The sequence below is a fragment of the Cebus imitator genome, unplaced genomic scaffold, assembly GCF_001604975.1.
Source record: "Cebus imitator isolate Cc_AM_T3 unplaced genomic scaffold, Cebus_imitator-1.0 Scaffold846, whole genome shotgun sequence".
Lineage (NCBI taxonomy): Eukaryota > Metazoa > Chordata > Mammalia > Primates > Cebidae > Cebus > Cebus imitator.
The window spans coordinates 269,532-275,751 of NW_016108161.1; the positions used below are offsets into that span (position 1 = coordinate 269,532).

Consider the following 6,220-nt stretch of genomic DNA (forward strand, 5'->3'; position numbering starts at 1 on the left):
AGGCGGAGGTTGCGGTGAGCCGAGATCGCGCCATTGCACTCCAGCCTGGGTAACAAGAGTGAAACTCTGTCCCCAAAAAAAAATAAAAAAAAAAAAGAAATGTCCTAATAGGTCCACAAAAGGCAGTTCTGAGCAAGTTATGTACCCTTAATTTTATTATACTGTTCCACGGGAGGATATAAAACCCACCAAATCAGAGAATTTTATACTTTTGTGCAAGATTTTAAAACTACACAATCGGGGCCGGGTGCAGTGGCTCACGCCTGTAATCCCAGCACGTTGGGAGGCCGAGGCGGGTGGATCATGAGATCAAGAGATCGAGACCATGCTGGTCAGCATGGTGAAATCCCGTCTCTACTAAAAATACAAAAAACATTAGCTGGGCATGGTGGTGCATGCCTGTAGTTCCAGCTACTTAGGAGGCTGAGGCAGGAGAATTGCCTGAACCCAGGAGGCGGAGGTTGCGGTGAGCCGAGATCGCGCCATTGCACTCCAGCCTGGGTAACAAGAGCAAAACTCCGTCTCAAAAAAAAAAACTACATGATCGAAAACATTCAACACACGGTCATCTACATACAAGTGCCAGATATTACATTCCACCTGCCAAATGCAGTCTAATGACTAGATGAGCAGCTGAAGCATGAAGGGTGTCTTCAGGGATGACAAAGTCCATGGGAACTTTAAAGAAAGGTGGGAACTAAAAAATGGGATGATGACAGTAACAGTAAGAACTAGAAGTTTTGAAGACTTCCCATGTGGTAGGCACTACGCTGAATGCTTCACAGTGCTAACTCATAAAACAGCATTCAAGTAGAGAAAGATCTGATCTCACCTTATGGAAGACCCGACTCTGTCACAGAGACTTTAAGGAACTTGCTTTGTGTCAAATCACTAATAAATGGCAGCACCAGCACCTGAACCAGGTGGTCAGACTTTAGAGTTGAATCTACGGCATCACACGGTTTGGTAACAGATACAGTATTAAAAAGTACTTTGTGGGAGTCTGAGGTGGGAGGATTGCTTGAGCCCAGGAGACTGAGGTTACTGTGAGCTTTGATTGTGCCACTGCACTCCAGCCTGGGTGATAGAAAAAATATCACATTGCATTATTCCATTTATATAAGGTTTAAAAGTGGCAAAATAAATTTGACAGGGCACAGGATAAGGCTTAGAGTGGAGATGAGGGGGTAGTAACTGCTTGGTGTTCAGTTGCTGGGCAGTTTTGTTTTCCGATCTGGATGGTGGGTACACAGTTGTGACCACTTTGTAAAAATGTATTGATTTACATATATGCATATTCAGCACTTACCTTACATTTCTATTTAAAAGTATATTGAAAAATAAATGCCAGCTGTTTTAAGCAACATAAAAAAAAGGTAAATATATCTGCATGCACAAACGTAATGAATTACTAAGCTTAATGCTATTAAACCATTAACACGGTAGTACAGGTAGAATTTTAAGGTCATGGAAAACATAAGAAGTATATTTAAAGAGTAAAATAATTCTAAAATTTATTTATGGAACGATGTATTTTATTTTTTATTTATTTATTTTTTTGAGACGGCATTTCGCTCTTGTTGCCCAGGCTGGAGTGCAGTGGCACAATCTCGGCTCACTGCAACCTCTGCCTCTGGGTTCAAGCAATTCTCCTTCCTCAGCCTCCCGAGTAGCTGGGACTACAGGCGCATGCCACCATGCCCAGCTAAGTTTTTGTATTTTTAGTAGAGACGGGGTTTTACCATGTTAGCCAGGATGGGTTCGATCTCCTGACCTCGTGATCCACTCACCTTTGCCTCCCAAAGTGCTGGGATTACAGGCATGAGCCACTGTGCCCGGCCAAAACAATGTATTTTAAACACACCAGCTCACATACATTCATGAGGGTGTGCACACACATGCACTGATTAATTTAAATAAAAGTAGTTGTCTCTAAATGACATGCTTTGGTTTTTGTTTTGAAACAGAGTCTCGCTCTGCCACCCAGGCTGGAACACAGTGGTACAATCTGGGCTCACCACCACCTCTGCCTCCACACTCAAGCAATCCTCCTGCCGTAGTCTCCCAAGTAGCTGGGATTACAGGTGCGCACCACCATGCTTGGCTAAATTTTGTATTTTTATTAGAGATGATGGTTTCGCTATGTTGCCCAGGCTGGTCTCGAACTCCTGGTCTCAAGTGATCCACCCACCTAGGCCTCCCAAAGTGTTGGGATTACAGGCATGAGCCACCATGCCCGGCTCCAAATGACATACTTTGGGGATAAACTTTCATCAGCTATCATTTTTTATTTATGTGCATTTTAGCATTTTTAGTATAATGAATATATATAAATTGCACTTAATTTAAATAATACTATCAACATCGCTTTATATTTGTGTAATTTAAAAAATGCAAAAAAAAAAAAAAAAAAAAAAAAAAATGAATTCTGATCTCCTTTCAATACATATAAGTAAAAGAATGTGAGGGACTCTGGGGGGAGATGAGAGGAATCTGAGGGAAGGCACTGAGTGTGAGCCAATGTGTTAGGCAGATCACTGCAGAGTCAGAGATCTTCAAGTCCAAACAGGACAAATCAGGACAGACAGGGTAGAACGATCAACTGAGAACATGACCTTACCTGAGAGAGAATCATTCCTGACTCCCTGTTCCTTTCTCTTCTTCCTCCCCTGGACTGCTTTCTTAGGCAAGATGAGTCTCAAAACTACAATCCTGAGTGTGGAGAGTATGCTGTTTAACACTGAAAGTCAACATGCCTCATCACTGTGCCACAACCACACACGCAGACAGGACCTCAACATGTGGAAAAGATGTTCCTCTGCTGCCCACTGCCAACAGGAGGAATTCAGGAGCAAGAAACTCCTACATGGAACCAACACATGAACTATTTTAATCCTGTCTTCAGAACTCAGGTCTCTCCTGATGTAGCCCACAGTGAGAGCAGGGCTAGATGGAGCTCCTCTTCAAGGTACAGAGCTGTCCTTGATCCAGCCCCATGCCAAGGAGGGCACCATTCCCCCCTCCCAATCTCTCCCTGGATACAGGGCTGGTTTCGGGCTTCAGAAATGGGGGACTCAGCACCTCCGTGCTCAATGCTAAATAAAGACAGGAATCACGTGAAGCTTTTTTTTTTTTTTTTTTGAGACGGAGTCTCAATCTGTCACCCAGGCTGGAGTGCAATGGTGCGATCTTGGCTCACTGCAACCTCTGCCTCCTGGGTTCAAGGGATTCTCTTGCTTCAGCCTCCCGAGTAGCTGGGATTACAGGCGCCCACCACCATGCCCGGCTAATTTTTTGGTGTTTTTAGTAGAGACAAGGTTTCACCATGTTGGCCAGGCTGAACTCCTGACCTCAGGTGATTCACCTGGCTCGGCCTCCCAAAGTGCTGGGATTACAGGCGTGAGCCACCTCGCCCAGCCACGTGAAGCATTTTCACCATCACTGAGACTGCATTCCATTCCCCTTGACCATTTGAAGGAGAATCTCTGGGAATGGGCACAACAGAGGCATCTGCAAAATGCCTCAGCAATCCAATGTGAACCCAAGGTTAAGCCACTTAGAGAAGGGAAGCTCAGCAAATCTCGATGTTGGGGATCAGTTCTCTCTGGGGATTTGCCTCCTGTATCCAGAAAGCGGAAAGAGACAAAGTAGAGAAACACGCACAGCAGGGATTTTAGGCTAGGGGAGGGGGAAGGGGGTGTGGCTAGAATGTTAAATGGGAGGGCCAGAGAAGCCTCCGGTGAGGCGATTATCAGAACCTCACATAACTGGAATCAGACAAATATTTGCCCTTTTGCATGTGGCTTATTTCACTTAGCATAATGTCTTCCTTCACTTAGCAGAGATAAGCCCAAGCTTCGCCCATGTTGTATGATATTTCAGAATTTCCTTCCTTTTTAAAGCTGAATAATGTTCCACTGTATGTATATATCATATAACCATTCATCCATCAATGGACATTTGGATTGCTTCTTTTAGCTGCTGTGAATAACACTGCTATGAATGCAGGTATACAAATATCTGTACGAGTTTCTATTTTCAACTCCTTTGGGTACATACCCAGAAACTGCTGAATAATATGGTATTCTACACTTAATTTTTAAAGGAAATTGCCATACTATTTTCCACAGATTGCTGCATTATTTTACATCCCCATCAGCAGTGCATAAGGGATTCAACTTACCCACATCCTTGCCAACATTTATCTTCTTTTTTGATGATAGTAATCCTAAGTGGTATCTCACTGAGGTTTTGATTTGCAATTCCCTAATGATTAGTGATGCTGAGCATCTTTTCATGTTCTTACTGGTCATCTGTATATGTGCTTTGGAGAAATTTCTATTCAAGTCTATTGCCCTGTTTTTTTTTTATTTTTCATTTTTTGCCTATTTTTAAATTGTGTTGTTTGGTGTTGTTGACTTGAGGACTTCTTTATATATTCTGAACATTAATCCCTTATCAGATACATGATTTGCATATATTTTCTCCCATTCTGTGGGCTGCCTTTTCACTCTATTGATAGTGTTCTTTGATGCACAAACGTTTTTAAATTTGATGAAGTCAAATTTGTCTATATTTGCTTCTGTTGTCTGTGCTTTTCACTGTCATATCCAGGAGCCTAGATTTCTCCTGAGGGTGACAAGAAGCCAGTGGAGAGTTCAATGGCAACAAGTGATGTTATCTGACTTCAGATTTACTCCTGATGCATGGAGAGAACTCTTGAGAGACCTAGTTTTTTTTTTTTTTTTTTTTTTAACATTATTGTTGGGCTCAAACCCATTTAAGCTTCCAATTTCAAACTGGTGTCTTTCTTGCAGAAAAATTCTACACAGACATACACTTCATTTTGCCAATCACTTCAGGAATCACTGTCTCTCAGACTCAGAATTCCTGGCTTCATCCATCACTTCCACGTTGAAGGTGGGTTCTGTGAGGTCCAGAAAGGAAGTCAAATCATTTCACCAAGTTACCCTGAGAACATCTGAGTTGAGTAAGCAGAACCACATGTAACTGAATTTTGAAAGGGTGGACATAATGGGGCAGTAAGCAGAGTTTGTTCTTGTCATTTCCTTTCCAATTAAAAAATTCCAGGGTCATCTTTCATATGCTTGAACAAAACAAACTTTTTCATGATGATAATATTTATCCCAAGCATTTACTTCTATGGTGAAATACTTCAAAACTCTAAAATCATGAACACACAGATTTTGGGTCAGAAAACTCTGAAAGATGGTTTCAGCTAGGAAAATAAACTGAGAATATTTTTTCACCATAAATAGATGGGCTCTGTTGCAATAACATGCAAAATTAATCCAGTCCATCCTTCAACATTTCCAGAGAAAGGCAAGATAGACTTGAATGGAACATCTACTTTGCAGTTCACAACCCACTAATTTAACAAATCTCATTAAAGGAAGAAAAGAAGCTGTTGGATACTAGGCTAACTCAACTAGATTCTGATGTTAAGATCATGGACATCCTTACCAAATACATACTGAAATAATCTAAAATCATTTACTATGTCATAAAGAATGTCTCCAACATATGATAAAGAGTAGAAAGAATACAGGGCTTCTAATCTGAACCAGATACACTATATTAAAAAGAAAAAACAATTTGGAAAAAAATGGTTTTAACCTAATGACCTCTGAGGTCAAAGTAAAAACAAAAACAAACAAAAACTGAGGCTACCTCATATTTAGAAAAGAAACGCACGAACTGGTTACAGGATGCCAGCAAATCTTATTTCAGAAGTCAATGACTACTTGTGGAAAATAAATTAAGAAATTCAATAAAGTAAGGTTTATCTCAATATGCTTGAAAAAGAACAATGAACTCATGTAAGGCAAATCCCCCCAAAAGGGAATTCATTCAAAGAAAAAAAATACAACACTTAATATTCCTTTTAAAAGGTAGTAAGGCAGACTCATTAATTTCTTGTCCCATTTCACCTCCTACTTCCCATGCCAGGAAAAGGGAAAAGAGAAACTCACAAAGGGACTGACCCAAGTCTCTATCCTCTGGCTAGAGACTGCAGAAGGAACTGATCTTCTGACGCAAATAACTATAAAATACACACGCCTTATAGAAAGTAGTTTAGCAAAGCCGGGCGCGGTGGCTCACGCCTGTAATCCCAGCACTTTGGGAGGCCAAGGCGGGTGGATCACGAGGTCAAGAGATCGAGACCATCCTGGTCAACATGGTGAAACCCCGTCTCTAC

The 6,220-nt window shown here is 41.4% G+C and overlaps 1 pseudogene; it reads right to left on the reverse strand.

Moving 5' to 3' along the window:
- Window positions 1-6,220, reverse strand: part of LOC108297808 — a 10,285-nt pseudogene that overhangs the window by 2,035 nt on the left and 2,030 nt on the right.